Source organism: Nannospalax galili, unplaced genomic scaffold (genome assembly GCF_000622305.1).
Source record: "Nannospalax galili isolate Female #2095 unplaced genomic scaffold, S.galili_v1.0 scaffold629, whole genome shotgun sequence".
Classification (NCBI taxonomy): domain Eukaryota; kingdom Metazoa; phylum Chordata; class Mammalia; order Rodentia; family Spalacidae; genus Nannospalax; species Nannospalax galili.
In genome coordinates, this window is record NW_008360323.1 from 3,763,183 (window position 1) to 3,786,487 (window position 23,305).

The 23,305-nt window shown below is 37.8% G+C and overlaps 1 long non-coding RNA gene across 3 annotated transcripts in view; it reads left to right on the top strand.

Annotated features, from left to right (window-relative positions):
- LOC115068819 overlaps positions 1-23,296 on the top strand; it is a 56,590-nt gene extending 33,294 nt beyond the window's left edge. For 2 of the 3 annotated variants that reach the window (XR_003848160.1, XR_003848159.1), the window contains one exon: positions 19,787-20,145. This is a non-coding gene — a long non-coding RNA (uncharacterized LOC115068819). Of the gene's footprint in view, positions 1-19,786; positions 20,146-22,802 lie in introns of those variants that run through there. The other variant, XR_003848161.1, reaches the window with a different exon arrangement.
- Positions 23,297-23,305: the final 9 nt, after the last annotated feature.

A 23,305-nucleotide genomic window follows, 5' to 3' on the forward strand; every position in this document is an offset into this window, starting at 1 on the left:
AGGGAATAATTTGGAGCAAGTCAGCCTTCACAGTTTTTGTGATATGGCTTAAATATGAAACAATTCCTAAGGGCTTGTGTGTCAAATTCTTATTTCCCAGATAACAACACTATTTTGGAAGTTTCTGGATACTTTAGGAGGTGGGGGCTAGCTGGATTCAGTAAGTTGTTGGAGGCTAATCTTGTCCACAGTTCTGGCTCTTATCTATCATCTTTTATCTATCTATCTATCTAATCTATCTATCTATCATCTATCTATCTATCATCTATATATATATCATCTATCTTCTATCTTATGTCTATCATCTATCTGTCATCTATCTACCTATTATCTATCTTTCTAGCTTCTATCTATCATCTATCTTTCATCTATCTATCATCTTCTATCTATCACCTATCTATTCCTCTGTCTTCTGTCCACTGTGAAGTGAAGAACCTTGCCCACCACACACTCCTATAACCATGATGCTCTATCCAAATGCAGGAAGCCAAATAATCATGGGTTGAACCCTCTGAAATCATAAGCCAAAACAAATTTTCCACCCTTTAAGTTGTTATTTCAGGTATTTTGGTCATAGCTATGCAAAGGTAATTGATTTATCTTGATTCCTTGAATGTCCAATGGTGACAATACTATAGCATTCAAAGGATTATAACAAAGATGAGATTAGAGAATTCTAGAAAAATGCATCTATCACAGAGTTTGATATACTGACAGGTATAAAGTGATAACTGTTGCCATTGCTGATATTACTCTTGTTTCTCCGGCTACAGTAACATAATTTCTATTCTTAATGGAAATACGTTTAGCAGGAGAGGGAACCAACACAGACTGGTCACACATAATGTACAGAGTTACATTCTGAAATAGTGATTTCAAGCAGTAACCCATTCTCAAGTGCACAAAAAGGAGATTGCCAGCACAAATGGCTGTAGATATTACATATATTGTTTTATTGCTTAGAGATAATTTCAAATACTAATATTTTTATTTTGTAAAGAGAGTAATATTTCAGCTTTTGCCATCAACATGCTACAGTGAGACAATGCCTTGCTGTCATTCAACTCTTGCAAGACTCCTCTAGCAGAACAAAGTTGGCTTTATGGTTTCATTGCATCAAAAGCAGATACACCATAGAGAAATTTGGGGTCTCTGAGAACTAGCTTAGAAAGAATTTCTGGGACTTCAGTTTGTATTAGGTGATTTGCAACAAGTTCAAGGAAACCAAACTTTGCTGAACTGGATGCTGATCAAAAGTTGGAGTGGTTCTAAGACTGGGTGGCTTATTACATTGATCTGCAAGGTTAGAGGACTAAATCAAGACTTATGCAGCTGCCAATCATATTGGTCAGGACAGAGAGGTATTTGGCTATTCTTTTGTGATCTAGGCTACTATGAGTCACCTTTGTTTTGTCTTGATCTGTCGGGTCACAGAGTAGCCCTGTCTGGCACTGTGTTTTGTGAAATCACGTGGATAGATCACCTATAGGAAAGGGGAAAGTTCTACAGCAATTATTTCAAGGTACAATTTTGCCTAAAACTCTTGGTAAAATTATAGCAATAACTGGATTTCCCAAATGTCATTCAATGGCATATAATCGACTACCTACTTTATATTTTAAACTACTTTTTATTTAAATTGAATGGATAGATATTATAAAGAAGACTTATTACTGCAAATTAATGTTAATGTTGCAAAAAATGAAAGGAACATATAATAAAAAAAAATCTAGAGACAATAGAGTCAATTCATCAATTCTAGGTGGTTGACATTGCCTACTGATGACTCAGAGGCTGAAGCCTGATCTACAGTGCCCTATCCTGAGCGAGCGAGTGAGAGAGAGAGACAGAGACAGAGAGGATGAATGAATACAAGAATTTTGAATGTACAGATGTAAAATGTATAACCAAATAGAAACATTTTTTTTTATAACTTGAAAGGCTGTAAATGAAATAAAAAGGAACTAAATTTATTGCTATGATAACCAACTCTGATAGGAATTCTTCCTGCCTTCAAGCTCCACACTTATTCTGCTATTCTATGTCTTTCATATTAAGGGAAACACCAACCTTCTTGATTTGGGAATAGGGCTAGCACTCGGCTGAAAATATCTAAAAAACCATTTAGCTTTCAGTGATTCAGCCCAGCTGCCTTATTGAAAACAGAATGCCTGTGTGACTTGAAGCAGTAAGAGAGAGTCACTCTATTTATTTTAGTAACTGTTTAGTACAAGTTGTTTGGCCCAGAGAGCGACCGACCTTCTGCACTATGTGGGGACTTACATAAAACTTAGTTTTAAAATAAACAACCTGCAAGTGTGCTTTGTTGCTTCCAATTGCTCATGCTTCCTTTCATTTCTAAACCAGCAAGATCAAATAGTGCAGAAGAAAACTCAGCCAAGGACTAGGACATTTGAGTCTCCATATTTCAATCACATTGTAGCATTGGGCTCAGTATTATCCCTCATTTTTCTCATCTCTAAGAGAAAAGGAAGTTCCAATCCAACTCAGGCAATGTAGCAAAAATAAAATAAAGTGATAGGCTGAATAATGTTATTTTCAAGAATCAAAAGACCTCCATCATTTAACTTCAGGCAGCACATGTTGAACTCATAGGCTTACAACAACAGAAAGCATTCTTTCCATGAGAAACTCCACACAGAAGTTTTGATCACACAATAGTTAATCTTAAGCATGCAACTTTCCATGATCATCTAAACTTTAGTTGTGGATCGAATGCTAAGTTGTTTTCCTTCTTTTGAACTTCGAAGGCCTTTTTCCAGATGGTGTCAGGAGGCACGCTGCTTGTGTGTAGTTCCTGATGACTTTGAAGGCTTACTCCATCAGCAATGCTTAACACCCCACCGGGACCCAGGGTAGCCAGCCTCCCCATATGTTCGTCCCTCCCTGCACTCTGAGTTCCATGGCTTCCTTGTCTGCATAACAAACACAAATTGGCTCTGGACCTGGATTTCTCCCAGATGAGCAGACTTCAAAGTAACTGCAAAGACTCCAGGAGAAGGCCTGTCCTTTCTCCATGTGTGTGACCACTGCCAGCACCGTGCCTGGTTTCCTTAGTGACGGATTGCCTAAAAGAGGTGGCAAAAGTAGGGAGGAAGGGGAGATTCCGAAGAGGTTTGTGATTATCCAGAGCTGGAAGTGAGTGGAGAAAACAAGGCAAAATTAAATTTTCCATCTGGAAAAACAAATTAGGTTGAGAATGACAAATTTAGTGTGAGTAGCAGGTTAGAAGCAACATGGCATCAACACATCTATTGCAACTCTGCATGCCATTATTTAACATGCTAATATATCACTATTATGTGCTCATTACTGGCGGCAGTATCACGGCAAAGAAGAGATCATTATTTACTTGAGGGCCATGGCATTGACTGATGAGGATCGTATAACACAGCAGACACCCTAGCTTTCTCATGATGGAAATGAAATAAGACTTGTTCTTTATGCTCCTGTGTAAGTAGAACTTGAGATATAATGGACTGAGGTAGAATGGTCTTGCAGTCTTTTGTGGGGGACTTCACATCACTCCCAGACAGATTATGTAAGAGTTACCTGCATTTGTTGTCTGGTTTTACTTTTGCAGTTTTTTTTCTTTTCCTTTCCAAAGTACTTTTGCATTTTCACCCCTACTAGACTCTCTTGTCCTCTGCACATTGGCCGGTTGCTGTTTTCTGTGTTAATCACCATGCTGCATAAGAAAACTTGTCTGGTGAGAGTTGAGAGATGCATTAATCTATGAGTATAACAATAAGCCATTAGAAATCAGTTTAATACTATAACTGTTTAGTATTAAACTAGAATTAGGTTCTCCCCTATGCCCCATCACCTGCTTAGCCTCAGGTTCCTAAGCCTGACATCAGTGTTAAGTATGAGCTCCATCCTATGAAACAGAACTTAAGTCCAATTAAAGAGAGGTTGGTTATCCTGATAAGATTCCATCCACTATTGCACTAGAGGCATATCTTGCCAGACCAGTTGTCATAGTTCACAGGATTCACAGCTCGGCTAAAGCTGGTGATTATTTTTTTCCCATCTGGTAGCATGCATACCACCTTCCAGCATTATGAAAGCTAGCCAGTAGAGATCAGGCTCTGAATTCAACACCAGCTTGACTTCTCCTTGTTTGTTCTACAGCTCAAGTATGTAGTGTCTTCAGCAACAGGGTCTTGCCATCAAGTTCTGATGGGTAACAAAATGTTCTTCCCTGTTAAATGTTGAGTTTTCCCTGTTATAAATAAGCTCAGATCCTTAAAAGTTTGATTTCATTCCAAAATATAAAATAATAGTCATTGTAGATTCCAAACATGAAAATGTTTTATTGTGTCTATAGAACTAGGCCAAGAATTTATAAATATGTGTACATATATATTATATATTTGTGTTATGTTTTATATATATGCTCTTTCTATTCACACTATTCATATAGTTGATATACAGATTGACACCAACCATCCAAAGGCTGTGTTCATCTTTGAAATGGGATGAGTCTAACATGGGAGTCTGAAGAGTTGTCACATATTGAATTTGGAGAACATTTTTTTAAGAGTTGCTAACATTGGGAGTCAACATCTTATTGGAAAAATAAAAAATACACTAGCTATTTCATCAAAGAGATTTATCACAGAACTCAAGTCACAGAGATTGTAGGAGGGGCTCATAGGAGGTACTTACAGAGCTGAGGTTCGGCTTCTGTGCCGGGAGTGCTGCTCAACTGAAGCTGGTGACTGAGAGTATGAGTAGAGTTGCTTAAAATCACGCTGTCAGAAGGAAGGGCTGTCTCCCAGGCAACTCCGGCAGGTCTGTTAAGCAACACAGAAAAGCTGAACTCTCTTCGGCTCCCCTCCTGCCTTCAAATCCCTCTCAAATGTCCCTTATTAACACATGCAACAAATGAAAATTATAGCCTATAAAGTCCTATTCTTTGCTTCACCAAGCACAGGAGACAGTAGGGCTGATAACAGAGTAACTGCAGAAGGGGCCAAGTGTCTAGAGAGACATATCATATTTTCTTTTCTTTTTGTTTTATAATTTATTATTTGAGAATTTCATACATGCTTATAATGTGTTCTGAGCAAATCCATCCCCCATTTCCTCAACTCTAATGCTTTCCATATTTTCCACCTTTCTTTTCCAGCTTTCTGTACTCTTTTAAACCCACTGAATCTACTTAGTGCTGCCAGGATGTGCTTAGGACCATTCTCTGGAGCATGACAGCTTATCGGAGGCCTCATCTCTGCTGTAAACTGACATGCTCCATTCCCCAGCAGCCATCAGTTACCAATAGCTCTTCTGATAGGGGTAGGACTTCATAAGCCATTGAAAACTAACTAGGGTCCCATAAACCCTCAAAACATTACAGGCTACTTCTACTGCTCTTAAGGCCCTGCTGAATGTGATGGTAAGATTCCATCACTGAAGACCCCACAAACTTGAGTCATAAGACATGGAGAAATCAAGCTGGTACTGACCTGGAGCCTTCATCCCTGTTGGCTAGCTTTCATAGTTCTAGAAGGTACCATGCATGCTACTGGAGAAGAAGAGTAATCAATAGTCCTACCCAGGCATAAATCCTGCAATAGAAGTCTGATTGTTATAGGAGTAACCAAACATTTTCTGAATGGGTTTAAGGCCTGCTCCACAAGACAGAATTCATGCCTAGTATTGTTAACTGGACCAAGAACTTATGGCTGGGTACGTTATAGGCTCTAGGAGACAACCTACTACTGTTTTCTGCTAAATGGAAATTTTCTTTATCTTTTGATGAGCATCTAGGCTGGTTTATTACCTTGGGTATTGTGAATAATCCCAAATCAAACATGGGTATACTGGCTTCACTGTAGTACTATGCTGACTGAGATTCTCTCGGGCATATTACCAGATTTGGTATGGCTGATCATCTAGTAGTTCTATTTTGGTTTTTGAGGAACTTCCAGACTTATTTACATCCCCCAAAGCAGCATACAGGAGAGGTTAATGTGGTTGAATATGGTCAATGTACTTGATGTATATGAATGAAAATATTTGTCTTATGTAGCCTCACCATATTCAACGAATACACAATAATTAGAGGAACTGAAAAAAATACATTATATGGTGAATAAAAAGAGCCAAAAAATTGAGCTTGGCTTAAATAAAGATGGAGAACAGAACATTTGTGAAGATGCATTGATCGAATATCCGTGGTTTCAACTTAAAAATAATTTTTTTCTAGTTATAATAAATGCAGTGCTCAGGTAAAGGTTAAAGTTATTACAGAACTATTCTAAAAGGTCAAAAAGGAAATGAGATGTTGTTCAGAGTAGTAATTAAACAACTTTCAATTTGACCACATTTTCCTGATTAAAATCACTCAGACGATAATAATGAGGCATGGCGGATAGCTCAGTCAGTGGGTAGACATACTCAACATTTAGACCTGATGGCATGAGAGCAATCCCCAGAACTCATGTAAAGGTGGAAGGAGAGAGCTGAGCCATAAAGTTTTCCTCTGATCACCGCACATGTGCCATCGCACATGTGTACCCTTCTAAACACATAGCATACACACAAATGAAATAAGTAAAATAAAATCATTAACAAGATGATAATGAAATAAATACTTAAGTAAAATACATACCTAGAGTACTTACTATCTGAAAAATGAGTACACTGACTGTACTAGAATTTTAGAAGTTCCATGTGCAGACAGAATCTGTTTGGAAAGAAATGCAATGAAATTTTTGTAAAATTACTAATTTCTTAGCTAGGCAGAGCTGGTCCTTCGTACTGCTCCTAAACTCAACCCAGTCCTGTCCTCTGCATCCTTATTTCTAGTGAAAAATTTCAAAGATTTTGATGTGAGTGTGTTACATTAATTAAAGGAGAAAGAGATAGCTAGGGGGGAAAAAAGAAGTGAGTGGAAGAAAAATGGCCCTAGCAAACAACTGAAGCCTCAGAATGAGAGGGCAAGGCCAGGCTACACTGAAAGTTTGCCACAATATAAATCTTACAAGGTGATAAACCCAAGAAGATATACAACACCGCTTTCACAAATCAACATTTTGCAGGTACCTGAAAGATCCATTTGGAGTTCAACCCTACCAGTTCAATACCTTTTCCCTCAATAACCATAGCAGGCAGAAGATATTTAACTTCATGAATTATAAAATGACAAGAAGCATTTCTGTGTCGGTTGTGGATTCAATCCCACAACAGGTTCAGAAGTTCACAAGTACCTAATACCCAAATTTATCATCGTATGGTCACCACATGAGCAGCATTTTTAAATAATATATACTTTAAATTATTGAAAGTAAGCATCAACAGGTAAGGACACGGTATTTTAAAGTGCCCTCTTGTTTCCTAAAATGCTGCCACACTTTCCAAATATTCCTTAGAGCAATAAATAATAAAACCAAGTATGCTTCAATATTAACAAATAGCAGCTTGGCATATTTTATTCTAAGTAAGGTATTTTAGATACTGTTTCCTCCAAGTACAATAACCCTAATAAAACACTTATTGAGTGTTTATTCTGTGCCTGGCACTGAAGAAATAGTCTATAAACATTAACTCACTTAATTCTCATGATCTTATAAAGTGCTTTATATTAGCAACCCCACTGTAAAGATGAGAAAACTGAGCACAAGAACCTCATATCCAGCCTATGCTAATGTTTATTTCCAAGTCTTGTATTCTGTTACTTTGTTATGAAGATCTCCCCTCCTTTAATCTGCCATTCTTTTTTATGCTTTTAAAATACTTTATTTATTATTTTCTTATTATTTTATGTGGATAAATGCATGTGTGTAAGTGCGCCTGTGCCATGCAATGTCCACGGAGGTCAGAAGAGGGTGTCAGATCCCCTGGAACTGCAGTTACAGATGGTTGTTAGTTACCATATGGGTGGTGGAAATGGAACTCTGGTTCTCTGCAAGAGGAGCCAGTGCTCTTAACCACTAAGCTATCTTTCCAGCCCCCTTTCTCATGCTTTTTAAAAGACGAATTTAAATCTCATCTCACTTTTCCTCTTCTGTCTTCTTTTCAAAAAATTATTTGGTCATCTATCCATCTGTGCATCTATCTATCCATCTACGTCTACATCAAATCTTTGGCAGATATCATTATGAGAAAAACTAACAGACAACAGATATTCAACTATAAAAGATCAATTCAGAGAATTCCAGAAACCAGAACAGGAGAAAGCAGTGCTTAGGGAATTTGAAGAAGTAGGAGAATTCTTAGCACTGTGGACAAGATTCTAGACACCGGCCTCAGAATTCTAGCTCAAACTCTTGCTATTTGCCTGTTAGAATGTGATTTCATTTATCATGTTTCAATTTTCTTCCCCACATGGGACTAAGCGTAGAACCAATATCATGGACAGGAAGAAGACAAGAGAAGAAAAAGATATTAGTGTCTGGATTGAATTGCCTTGAGTTTGCAAACTGAAGTGCCCAGAGGAACCTGAAGCATGAAAGTAAGAAGCAACCTGGTATGGGAATGCTGGACTAGAACGATCCTGCTCAAGCCCTGCAAGAGTGTGCCTGCTTATGGGCTCAATTAGCAGCAACAAAAGTCCTGGAAGCTGGGGTTAGCTGATAGAGCACCAGGTTAAGACCTGTGGGAGGAAAAGAAAAAGGATATTTACCGAAAATTTACTAAGAAGGAACCATGTGTGATGCCGTAAGTCATCTCATCTGGGAATAAGTACCATTATCAAGATTATTCTGAAGGTGTCTCTGAAGGTGCCTCTTGATGACATTAGCATTTGAATCCATGAAATAAAGCAGATAGCCTTCCTCTTGTGGATAGGTCCATCAATCTAAAAGGAGTTAAAAAGCTGACTCTTCCCTAAGGGAAAGAAAACTCTTCCTGTCTGATAGCTTAGGCATGGTATTTCTTTCTGCCTGGGGACTAGAACCTAAACAGCATTGCTCTGTGTCTCAAACTTGCCCGATTCCATCATTGACTTCCTGGTGTGCCAGCTTGGGCTGCATCTACATATCTCCAGCTTGCCATTGACCTTGCAGATCTTCAGCTTGGCATTGACCCTGCAGGTCTCTAACATGAGATATACTCTGCAGATCTCTAGCTTGGGATTCACCATGCAGATCTTGGGAAGTATGAACTCCCATGATCTTTTGAGCCAATTCCTTATTCATTCTTTCCCTCCTTTTTGCCTTGTTCCCTCTCTGTATTACTGGTTTTGCTTCTCTAGAAATTTCAAATACACCATGATGTCAACCGTCCATGGAATTTGTCATTTAACTGTAATACCTGTCCATGAGCTGATCCTATGATTAGTCACACTTGGGGTAGAAAACTGACACCTGGTGAGTTGAAATTAAAGTCTAGCAAGCAAAGAGCAAGAGTTTGAGCTAGAATTCTCCTGCCAGTTTCCAGGATCTTATCCACCATGTACAATGTTTCTAGAAGTTGAGAAGAGACCCCTTGTGCCTAGAGAGTGGTGTCAGTCATGGGGATGAAAACCAGACTGCAGAGGGCTCAGGGGGATGATGAAAAAAGGAGGCAGTAGATTCCAATTTTTCAGTCAAATATTTGGCAGCAGTAAAAAAAAAAAATGCTAATTATCAATTATCAAAGGAAACAAAGCCAAAGTAAGATTTTCCATTTATGAGCACTCACACATATTGGAGAACAAATTATGGCAGAGAAAGGGGCTGAGGAATTTCAAAGGCTGTCAAGAAACTGCCACCTCTCTCCTTCTATAGGAAAGGAGAAAATAATCCCAGACATGCCTCTGGCCTCTAGGCAAATGCCAGGTCACCCTCTGGGCCATTTAAATCTATCTTTCATTCCTAGCTGCCAGACAGAGCATGTCCTTGTCCTGCTGACGAGCCAGGCTTTCTGACAGATATTGACCAAATACAGTTGCTTTTTTCTTTCATCACCATTCAATTTGCTTAAATAAAAAGTCTAGTGAAAAATGACTTCCTCAAATATATCCAACGCTGCGTCTATCTTCTCCCGTTATTTTTGGATGTCCCTCTGGAGTGATTTGGTTATATGCATGTAACTCCCCATTCACCACATCTAATATGCAAGTCTTAAATTTTTAAAATTGCCTGCACAGTCTATGGACAACACAGAAACAAGGCAGGTTGTCCATTTGTGACTTGAAATCTGATACTCTGAATCCAGAGGAATTAGTCACCATATCCATCTCTATTGCATTTCTCGTCTCCTTTTCCTTCCCGTCGTTCAGCAGACAGTAATGTTCTCAGATCAAATATTCTCTATAAATTGAGAGAACATTTAGCTGATTTATGGGGCTTTTAGCTATTATATACTTACCTATTCAATAAAAGTAAGTACTTACCTCACATGACACATATGTTACCTTCACAATATAAGATCTTTCCTTCAAGGGATTCAGGCATCAAATCGTAATGAGATTTCTTGTAGCTAATACATCACTTAAGGGCAAACTGACATTCCGAATCTATTTCTTTTCTCTTTCTTTTACTCCTTTTCATCAATGAAAGTCTAGACCCAGCATTCTTTGTAAGATCCTTAAAATTCTAAAGATATTTTTTAGATGTAAACTTGTTGAATAAAATAGAGTGAGAATATTCCTGTTGGACTTAGGGGTACAAAAGGAATACCAAAGTAGTCTTATTTTGCATTGCTAATTCCCAGAAGTAGCAGAGTAAATACTGCCTTAGCATCCATGCCAAGCAGGAGGTTTTGATATAAATTCATTTATGCTCCTCTGTGTTAAAAAATCAATCAGTAGGGTTTGGAGAGATGGCTCAGTGGGTAAGACCACTGGCTGCTTGCACAGGACCTGCATTCAGTTCTTAGCACCCACATGGTGGCTAACAGTCGCCCCAATTGCAGTTCCAGGGGATCTGACACCTTCTTCTGACCTCCTTGTTCATTGCACAACATGGGTGCTTTTACATACATGCAAATGATATACTCATACACATAAGAAAAAAAATAAATAAAATAAAAAAAATCAATCAATAAATCAATAATCAACTAGATTTTACTTTGCTAAACACTTTAGGTGTATGGAGTGGAGAGATGTGAATAATCTATCTATAATTTCTTGAAAGACACTGTATTTCAGGGCCCTATAACTATTTGATGCTAGATCAATCTATCTTTATTGTGGGCAGCTAACCTGTAATTCTTAGAGTGTTTAGCAGAATCCCTGGTTTCCATCCATCAGACAACAGCACAGGTCACCAGCAATGTTAACAACTAAAATATGTCTCTAGATATTACCAAAGTCCCCCATCGGCAAAATCACCCGAAATTTAGAATCGCTGCTGTAACTGAACTCATCATCTATTCATCTCCATTCCACTTTGAGTGCCCTTAGAGCACAGTTCTAGGGAGTTTGGATATGAGGGTAGAAATCATCTCTAAGGAAAGACTCTTTTATGACTTCAAAATAAGTGAAGCATCGTTGCTGTCCTGATTGTGGTGGCACTTGAAATTGTGAACACTAATAAATTAATGACTGTGGTACTGAGTCCATTAAAGAGGAGGGCTTTGGGAAACCAGTGTCTCAGTTATGAGGGCTTTGGACATTACAGAGTGGCTTCAGAGTTGTGGAGCAAGGAAAGCAGACTGTTTATACTCATCTCACAGCACTTTTTCCTTTTAGAATGACCTAAAAATCTCTCTAACTAGAGATTCCACTAGTTCTGGCCCAAGAAGCATTCATTACTCATCTTTTATCAGAAGAAACTCACCTTATGAATCCCACCACAAAAAAATACTGTTCACTAAAGGCCATGCTGTGCTGTCTATATTCTCCCCCATCTGGGAAGCTGCCAAGAGGCTTCTAAGGCTTGTCCTTGTCACTTTTTGTAGCTTCATCAGATGTTCTGCTTCAGGTGATCATTACCTCTCCATCCCATGACCAATATCCTCATGGTCAGCTGACTTACTGCTGACCTTCCTAAGGTCTTCCAGTACAGCCTCCCCGTACCTCAGCCTCTTCTACATGCTATTTCTGGAATGCAACCTCTGGGGCTGGTAAGATGGCTCAGTGGGTAAAGGGGCTTGTTGCCAGACCTGACGGCCTGGGTTTGATCCCTAGAAACCACAAGGCAGAAGGAAAGAATTGTCTTCTGCAAGTTGTCCTCTATCAGTTATGATACCGCATACAGAGAGAGAGAGAGAGAGAGAGAGAGAGAGAGAGAGAGAGAGAAGAGAGAGAGATACACAGTAAATAATAAATAAATAAATAAATAAACACATTTACTCAAAAAATTCCAGTTGGGGGGGTATGGGAGGGTGTCAGTGGGTCAGGGATATAAAGGTGATTAAGACTGATTGAGATGTTCTGTATGAAATAGACAAAAATTCAATAAAAACAAATTAAAAAATATTTTTTTAAAAATGCAACCTCTGACACAAAACTTTTGATATATCTGCCACCATCCTCAGGGACTTCTGTGAAAGCTCCCTTATTTGTGTATTTCTTATTTATTAATGTCTCATTTCCTAATATGACTTCTTAGTTGTTTTTGCTGTACTTTCTCATCTCAACATGGCTCTTTTGTCATATTATCCTGACCCTCCTATTCAATCTGGCCACTTCCATCTTCTGTCTTATGGTTTCTGGTCTGGAATAGTCTTTCCTCCATGCCACAAAACTGATTTTATACACAGAATAATACTAATTAGTATTTGTGGGCTTAAGTGTTTTTCATACTTGACTTCAGGTATTGTTATAGTCAGTTTAAAGCTCTGAGAAGTTAAGCAATCAGTCCAAGGTCACACAGCAAAGATATGGTAGAGTCAGTGTTTGAATTAGTTCCACTTAAGACCATAAACACAGTATGACTTTTATATCTGATCTTAAGATGGAGATGGATAATCATGACAGAAGAGAGGTGGGAGCTCTTCTCTGGAATGGTCTGCCAGATAGGGTGTTCAGAAATTGACTCCTGTTAAGAGTAACTTTTGTATTCTTTGAGTTGTTTAGTTGTGGCGGGAAGCAGCTAGAGACTGACAAAGGAAAGCTTTAATTTCACATGTCATGAAGTTACGAACAAAAAGTCTATGCATTGTATCAGTGGAATGATAAGTAAGCCCAGAGGGGGTACAGGAGACTCATCACTAATGAGTGAGGTCAAGAATGTAACCCAGGGGAGGAAAAAAAAGGGAGAAGGGGGACAAGAAGATGGATTAGGTACTGACTTTAAAAGCAGCCAGAGAAAGAACACCATTTTCAAGAAAGAAACAGTTAATAACAAAATGAAAGTTCTGCCTCTAGTATAAAGAATTAATTGGACAAAGATATTTTCTTTAGTTGATTTAATAAATTTTATATGGAAACACTTTATCATTTGAATTTATCTGAGTAATTTATTTACATTTAATATCCTTTCAAAGACCTTATCGTAAGGTATTATTGAACCAGAGCCATTCTAGAGGACATAAAATTTTCAAGATCTTATGTGTGTAATATAGAATTTCTTTTGATTGATTTTTCTGGGTTATCTGTTACATAATAAGCCTCTTATGCAATTAGTGCTCAAAAAGGAACAAGGTTTGCTTATTGCCTTATGAATATTATTGTATTAGACACCGTGGGTGAAACAAAGACGATTAAGGTCCCAAAGGACCTGAGACTCGAGCAGAGTAATTGGGACAAACCAGCAGTAGGTATCATATGGCAACAGAAGCCAATATGCTATGAATGTTCCAAAGGGAACTTCAGAGAGCCAGAGACATCAGAGACAGTTTTCAAAATCAGAAAAGATCCCAGGAAAGATGAAATGAGTCGTAAACCAGGGGTGGAAAGGTGTAAAAGGACATGAAGGAGAAGGAAAATAAACTCATGTAAGAGTGGGAATGGTGAGATTTCTGGGGTCTTGTCCAAGGAACAGTCATCAGAAGTGGAAGACATGTCAGCAAGGTCCCCCAGCTAATGCATTTGTCAGTCTGAGTAAAGCACAGGCCTGCCTGAAGCAACAGGGAGAGCTAAGAAGCCCAAGCTGGAAGCTAGACCACAGAAGTTTTGACTCTAACATCCAGACTAAGAGACTGACATCAAACTCAACTATTTTATGTTTAGACAGGGACCTATGCTACGATAGCTCAAGAAATATATTTTAGGCAAGTGACTCTCACAGACAAACGAATATTGGGACCTAGTCAAGGAGCGCATTCAGGATGCTACTATAATGATCCAAGGAAAAGATGACACAGGACTGAAAAACAGATTTCTAAGTGAAGACAACACCAGGGGAGATCATGGGACTTGGGGCTATTGATTTGTTGACAGATGTGTACTGGCAATGGTTTATCCCTTGTAGCCTCACAAGCTAGATTTATCTGCTCTTCAAAACTTGGGAAAATCTGAATAAGTGCTTGTTTTCACTGTTGTCTAAACATGATTATACTAAAAAGGCTTGGTGAGACCTATGATTGATGTGCTTTGGAGCAGTGTGGGTACAATGCAATCCTTGGCTTGAGAAGAAAAGTGAGGGATTAAAATAAAAATTTGCTGGTAATTCAAAAGAAAAATAAACTTTGGATAGGATAGCTTTTTTAAAAATAACAAATAAAACAAATCTTAAGAAGCCAGAATTTTTAGATTACTTTCACTCCAAAAATTGAGTCTGTAGAACTGATACTTCTCCCTCACCTCCCCATCCTTATTGCAAAAAGAACTTAATAAAGACACTGGTGATCTATAACACTTATTTTTAAAAATTAAAGCAAATATGTTCAAAGAGGAAATTAGTGTGAGGCATTTGCCTTGGTATAAATTATAAGCACAGTGTTTATTTGTTTCCTCTGGCACTACAAAAATAGACAAAATATTGCATACCCATGGTCAGCATTTAAAGAATGAGGACAACAGAGACGATGCCAGTGCAAACTGAACCAATAAAACACAGGCAGGCGACATGTCAGCCAATGTGCAGAAAATGTCCTCTCAATAGCATTCAGAAGTCTAGTGCTTATGCCACCCCAGTGGAGCCAAAGCTAGGACTCTAGCAGCACACTCTCATCTGTACTCTGTCTGCCAGGTGTAAAGGTACACAGACTGGATTTACACTCTGGAAACTTCTTAGGAGTTGCTTCCTCTAGCAGGCGATAGACCCAAAGGGCATTGTACACTGAAACGGGAAGTGCTGCTGTCACATGTGTGGTCTAGCTGTGACAGGGCTGGTTTCCAAATTACAGTTGTTCCCAGACAGATGCTTCCAAAGTGATCAGTTAACCCAGTGATTCTTACCTGAGCTCATCATAGGAGACCAAGATCCAGTCAAAAGTCACCCAGGTAGGAACAAATTCTATTTAGCATGCAGGTTATTTTCTATGAGAATGTTGGCAGTGTGAAGTCCTGTGGAGCAGTGTTCCCAAATACAATGGAGGAAACTTGAACATAGCCTAAAACTGTTCCCTTGCCAGGAAAACCTGCTCTTTAAGCTGAGTAGGAAAATTACCTAATATTAGTTCTTATACAAGATGACATATGGATAACAGGACTAAGACAAATATTTATTTAAAAGTGCAGAGGGTGGTGGAGTGTGAATAAATGGTCAGTGCCTTTTTAATAGAAAAATGTATAAAGGAAATTTATAGATCCATAATATGAGATATGTAATATTAAGCATATATATATTCAGAAATCTCATAAAATGGACTGTGCTTTGCTTTTTTCCAGTTTAGTTAATATTTTTACTTATGGCTTCATATAGATTGCGGACTCTGGCACTAGTTAATATGACACAAATAGACGTTTTCAAAAGGAAACATGAAAAATACCATCATTAATACGGAGAGTCACTGCTGAGTATTTTCCATGGTGATTCTATGGAATTTTTTTCTTGGCCATAATATGATTATTCTGTTTTAAATTCAAAGGAAACCCAGAATTCCAAGTAACCAGGGAGGATGCTAGATAGAATATTTATCTTTTTCTTTCCTTTTCCTTTCAAGTAATTCCTTTTCTTTAAGTCTTTGCCAACTGGAACACAACCAAGCTTCTTACACAGAGTCAATCAAAATCAATCCATCTTCTGTGTTGGAAAAGGTTATGGACAGTCCCCAACTACTACGCTTCCAAAAGGGAAAAAAAAAAAAAACAAAAAAACAAAAAACATGGAAAATCTCTATGGAGAGAGATCACCATTCCATCGGAAAGAGCTGGTAACTCGCAAACCCTTCTACTCATAATGCTCATCTAAAAAGTTAGGGCTGGTTTTCACTCCCTAGTGTTAGCCGTCACTCTAACACAAAATAGAAAGAATATTCCTTTGCTTACGTGTTTGTGAACAAAATGACCTGAGAGAGCATATGTGGTACAACAGTTGAGCACAGCAAATTCATCGCATGCAATACGTTTCCCATTCTCTATCAGAAATTTTTTAAAATGTGTTTAAAAATTCATTGAACAACCAATCAGCACCAAAAATCCCTTACATCCTGCAGTTCTTTAAATAAAATTTCACCTCTGTGATTTGAAATATCACTCACATAGTGTCTGAACTGGAGATTCAGAGATATTGCATTTGGAGTTTTCAAATAGGAAAAATCCATGGAGTTAAAAGGCCTGGGTTTTAGATCCAAGATTGTCATTAGCTAGAAGTGGGCATTAAGTACTTAGTTTTTTGACCTTCACTTTCTACGTCTGGTGAATGAGCACAAGAGTTCCCCCTGCTCATCTTCTTTATAAGGAAGTCATTTACTATGAGTCTTACAAGACAGGCATGTGAGCCTAAGGGTGGTCTCACTTCTCATGGATGCAGCAGTTTGAACTAAGTACCGTGACCATGAGGATTGTAACGGAATGAACAGAAGCTCTTAGGATGAGTGCTGTGTTGGGAACATAATGACATTTACTGTGGTGCCAATACAAAGTCATGCTGTAGGACTACTCACCAGGTGAAAGGTGAACTCAGCTACCTTATTCCATTTTAACACAGCACTTCTAGCCAGAGTGTATGGCTTCAAGAGTACATACCTTAAGTTAATTTCATTGTTAGATTCATCTTTTGCATCTACTCCAGATTTTCTCTGCCTCACTTGTTTCTTTTATTTTTATAGTTCACAGCACAGGGTATGCATATATACATTTTTACACAAACAGAAAATATTGACAGGTAAGGACACAACGAATTTAAAAGCACAAATCGGACTGACAACCATTTGGCTGAAATTCCTGCTTATTTGCTAGTAACTCACCTTGGTAAAGTGGCCATATGGTCTGCCCCCTGGCGGTAGCGTAAAGGCTTGCTCTTGTCCTCCTGGCTGAGCTGTTCCTCGTTGCAGTTCTCTTAATCCTAGAGCCATCTCTTAAGGAAAAACGGTAATATGCTATTAAGAGCGGAACACAGTTTGAAAAGCAAATTTTCCAATACGTGTGTCTACTGTCCCTGCCGGCCCATTTAGTAAAATGTCTTACTGTGAGCGACTACAGTGACAGAGAAAAATGTTCTTTTCCGATACTTTTGTCACTAAAGTTCCTTCCCTGGGAAAGATGGGAACAGTGTCTACCACCTCCTTCTAAGGTCCTAGTGACGTAGTATGATTCCCTCACACTTTACCCTGGAGAACCGATGAGTTTATTGAAATTACTTCAAAGCATGAGTAACCAACCCCAAGGCAGCTAGCTGCACTGGAAAGTCATCCCCAGCATGCACGAACTCTCACATAGCCACACCAATGGAGTCCCCTACTTTTCCCAAGTCCATATATTCTAGCCCCTCCTAAAGACTCCAAGGCCATGTGCTATGAGGGCAGACTTGGCTAAAAATGGTTGAAGGAACGGCTAGATATACAGGTGAGGGTTCCAGGATCCTCCTTACCTCCTCTTTATCTGAGAAAATGTCTGTAGTTCGCAAGCCTAGTCCTGATGGGCTCTTGCAAGGAGGCACAACTGATCTCATTAATGTGGTGACAGTTCAGCTTGAAGGACAGCACTTTAACGACAACTTTACACTACAGTGCTGAAATCCAATATTGGTACAAATCTGTGCCAGAAATAGAAGTTCTGAAGTACAACTATAAGTAAGACTGTGAAGAAGTTTGGAACATAAGAAACTTCTGCTACCTTAGCCCACCCTTCACTTGGGCAATGTGGACACATCTTTGTAGCTGCAGGAGACTCAACGAAAGAGTTGGTCCAGTGAGTTTCTAGTGATCCATTATTTCTGCAATAACTTTGAATCCCTTTTGCTAGTTTTGATGTATTATCCTTTATCTCCTTTCCCCACTTTGGTACCTTTAATTAAACTAAAATGTTCTGATTTAGCCCATGGGGAAATCCAGAAGTTCAACTTAGAGATCTGAGAAATGTGACTTTTTTTAAAAAGGGTTGGATGGGCTGTTTTAATTATCAATTTGGAAGCTGGTAGGAAAAACTGGCCGAGGCCAAATTGCTCATACCTTTAAGACACTAGGTTTATGTGGGCAGCAAGCTCACATGCTGGACTGGTAGTCATGAAGTTTATTCCCTCTGCACCAAATCTCCCTGTAACAGAGAAGTTGTAAAGAGAAGAAAGTGTTTACTGAACTTTAAAAATGTAATTTTTTTCTTGCTCTATATCACTTTCCAGGTGATTTCATTTGATATTCTAATTTTATTGAATAGCTGATGGTGAGGCAATTCTAGAGCCTGAAGTCAAATAGTGTTTTTCAATAGCATGGGCAGCATTTTATGTAATCAGAAAAAAAAGTTGGCAGAGATAGCATGTAGACTTTAAGCAGATGTGCCTGTGTCCCATGCTGTGCACAACATGGTCGTTCATTGGATGCCTCCTTTCATTCTGGTCTACTCTGGCCATACGATTTCTTCCCACGGACTTGATATTGACATTGTGTTCATTTGTTCTGGCTTCTACTCCAAGCCTATTCAAGACAACTGTCAATTCTAGTCTCAAGCAACAGAGTCCTGGCCTGATATTTGTGTCTGTTGCTTTCCAAATGATGCACTAATTTCTACACTTGATCCCACATGCCCCACATGTTATGTCATCAGTTTAAAACACAGAGGTTAAGTGTGATCCAGGAGTAGGTTCTGTTGGTGTGCTGTGGACCAGTTAGGCCCTGCATGCATCTGTCCACACTGATGACTTCAAATCTCAAAACTTCTGTGGCATTCTATTTAAACATTTCTTTAGGGTTTTATTTATGTATCTATCAAACAAAAATTTTAGCAGAGAAGTAACTTTTCTGAAACTAATTCACAACTGCATGTTTGGAAATTAATGTTTCTAAACCAAAAGTGGTGAGCTAACATAAGTATTAAAGATATATTTGTACTTCAAGCCAGATCAGAAATTAAAGAGTTCCCCTAAAAGGCAAAGATGGGTTTACTAGAGAGGAGTGTGAACTTTTCCTGGGCACTCCGGGTGGAAACTCTCTTGTCTATGGGGTGCAATTAAAGGAGGTAGAGACAGAGAAAGCAGGGCAAGTTTAATATCCTCTGAAACTCCCAGATGGGTTTGGTTGTCTCTCATATTTGAAGTAGGACAAATACAGGTGAAATGCAAACAGATGGGTCTCTTCTGTCTGTGGCTGTTCATCCTTCATCATTCCCCAAAGATGTTGGCACCACCACATGTGTGGCTGGAGCGGCTGCTATACCCCAGCGGCAAGGGAACTAAAGACCCCTGATGGGTGTTTTCCATCAAAAGCAAGGTGGCCATGTTCTCACTCTGGCCCTCAGGCACCATGAAGGAGAAAAGTGAAATCTCTATTTTGATCGTCTTGTGTGTTCAAAGGATTTTCGTTCTATTTGCCAATTATGGTTAAGTAACATTTTTTTTTTTCATCTCCTCAGTATATGTCATGATCTTTAGGACTCCTCCCATGGATAAATCCAAAGCATCAAACCACACTTGGCGCTGTCAGCTCCTGTGAGTGAAATCTATTGCACTTGCCGAGCCGCCCTGCTTCTGCCTTTGTAGCAACTTTCAGACCACAATAACCATCATCAGTTTAAAGCGGCAGATCCATTACATTTCCTCTGTTCCTACAGCCCCACATTAAGCTAATATTATCTATTTCCCAAGTGAAAAGAGTCCTTCCAGCCCTATCAATTATTAATCCCTTGCTTGCAGCTAATGTTTTCTTTGAATTATTTAAATGCATCTTCATTTATCAATAAACATAAAATGTTAAACAAAGAGTACTGATGAAGGGCATTATTTAAGCTATAACATTTTATGAGATTATTTCAAGCGCCTTTTCTGATTTATTATCACAATATATTTTATAATTATTTTTCCATTTCTAAAAAAAATATTCTTGGTATCATCTAGAGGTTTTCAGATTTTGTGAATGCACTCTTCAACTTGTGTTGTGATTTTGACAACTTTCTTTTAAAATATTGTTATGTATGTGCACATATTTCTGTATGTAGCATCTTTTTTCAGTATAAATACGTATATACGTTCATTCAAATGATATATGTAAATGTACTTTTTTTTTACTAAAGCACGTGTTCATTTACCCCTGATCTTCTTAAAACTCAAAGATACCATTAAGTTTAAATTTTCTATTGCAATTCAGTGTTACATTCTGCAAAGCATATATCTTGAATCTACAAAGATACACATAAATGGGAATTGGGCAGTAAGCAATGGACATACTTTGTTGAAGACAATACTTTGAAATTAAGGCAAATGAACAACACAATTATTTGCTACTTGTTGAATTTGTGAAGGCTTAGCCATAACACACACACACACACACACACACACACACACACACACACACACAAATCAACTGGCTTATTTATATTCTTGTTTGTATGTGTTTTATAATTCCAAATAAAATGTGTGGCAGTGAGAGTCCAGCTATTATACAGGCAACTTTTTAATTCTGCCCCTCTCTGGACTAGAATGAAACTAAACAAATGTTCCAAGTACATGAAACCAGAAAATCAAGTATCTGTGAATACGTGTAATAGAAAACTTTTAAGATAATAAAAGTACAATCATACAGCTCCGGCCATACTTCTGTCATTTTCAAAGACATTTATTTTAAATCAGTGATTTATTTTATATGTTGAAAATTGGCGCTGGTGCATCTAGTTATTTCTTTTTTCAGTTTGGAGACCTCCAAATTCTTTGATCATCTTAATTATGCAATAAAAATCGTTCTAAGTTGAAAATAATGTGCCACCATAAGTAACATGTATTTCAACAATAGTTACATAATTTCCTCAACTATTGACAAAGTCCCATAGGCAAGACAACTAAATAAACTGCACATTAAGCAATTCAAATAATTGGGTTCTCTTCCAAAACTGTAATTTTAAAGCAGGCAATGACCTTGAAAGTCCTGTGATCTAAGCCTTTCTTTATTAAAACTAAAAAACAAAGATTTAGAAATGCTATTGACTTTCCCATAGTTAGAAAACTAGTAACACTCATTACTAAAGTTCATGGATAAATGTAGATATTTTAGGACAGGAAACCATACATTTCAGATGGCAGATATGGTTTCTCAGAATTTGCTTTAGACTGAAAACATCATAAGCAAATGTGAAGTAAGGGTTTTTTTGTTTTGTTTTATTTATTTATTTATTTATTTATTTATTTATTTATGTCCTTGTAGCATTTTTGCTTTTGAGTCAGGGTCTCCCTGCAGCCACAGCTGGCCTGGAACTTGCTCTGTAGACCAGGCTGTCCTGGATCTCACAGAGATGAACCTGCTTCTGCCTCTAGATGGGGGATTAAAGACATGCACCATCATTCTGGGTAGGGTTTTAGTCTTTTAATATCCTGTTCAAGCTGAGTCAAGCACTGTCCTAGGCCTTTAAGTAAATGCTATAATCATTCCAAACAGTGATTTCTCAAACTTTATTGTTCCTCTTCTATGGATATGGGGACCAACACTAATGACGTCATTCTCCTGAGGTCATTTAGCTGGTAGAAAAATCACAAAAATCTATACTTTTTACTCAAAATCTTTAAACCTTATTTAACAAATGAAAGTTCTGGGGGAATTAATGAAGAGTTTTTCTTTGTTTTAAAAATAGTTTTATTATGTATAACCGATGTAAAGAAATCCCAAGTATTTGAAGGGCACAGTTTGATAAGATTTGGCTTGATAATGACCATCCTATTGAAAATACCTAACAGAATTATCATATGCTCCTCACACCCTGCATATCAATTTAGGGAGAACAGATAGCCTCACTAGTGTTGACTCTTCTACCCATGAACAAAGTGTATTTCTCTGTTTGCTAGGTCTTCTTCAACTTTTCCCCACCTTCTTCTGCACATTTTTATTATAATTTATCCTTCAATTTTCTTATTTATGATTTTATTGTAGACCATATTTTAAAGATTATAAATATCAAATTGATTGCTGCCAATGCACAGAAATGTAATGGCTTTCTTGCATATTAATCTTAATTTATGATTTTATCAAACTACTTTTTATTTCAAGTAAGTTCTCTATGTATTTCTTTCAATGATCTACAAAGATGGTCATGCCATCTGTGAATAAAAACAACTTGACTTCTCTCTTTCTGATCTAGATGCCTTTGCTTTCTTTTTCTTCTCATTATTTTGGCTTTAATCTCAAATACAGTATTGAATAATCAATAGACATGGTAAGAGATACTCTTATCTTGGTCCTTATCCTGAAGTAATTACATAACTTCTCACCAGTTAGTATGGTGTTAGCTATACATTTATGTTCAGATGCAGGTTGAGAAAGATCTTTTCTGCTCCTACTTTGATAATAGTTGTTCTGTTTGTTTCTGGTATCATGAATGGATGTTAAATTTTATCAAATCATTTTTCTATGTCTAAAATGATCATATGATTTTTTTTTATTTTTAGGGTCTGCTAAAGTTCGAGTGTTTGTTTCTCCTCAAATCTCATTCACTGAAAATTGAACTCCCAAGCGGATAGTGTTAGAACATAAATACTTTCAGCACTGATTAGAAATGGAGTTAGTACATTTAGAAAAGATATTTCTGAGAACTATGAGTTTTCTTCCATGCTAGTTAGAATTCTCTGCCATTGAAGGTTGTATAGTCTGTTAATTATACTTACAAATGGAGAGAATTAACAATAAGAAATTTTATATGAGAAAAAATAGGAGATAGAAGAAAATTCATAGATGAAATTATATCAAATTTTAATATCAAAATCCACATAGAAAGATTGTCAAGTGGTATATGTTAGAGAAGTCAAAGACGTCCTTCAGAGGAGAATGTGAGGGTTAGCAGACAATAGTTTTGAGGGAGACTAAGCAACATGGTGATGGGAAGACCCTTGAGACAGACAGATCTCAAGTTGAAATGCTACTGTTAAGTGTTTACTACCTTTGGCAAAGGTGG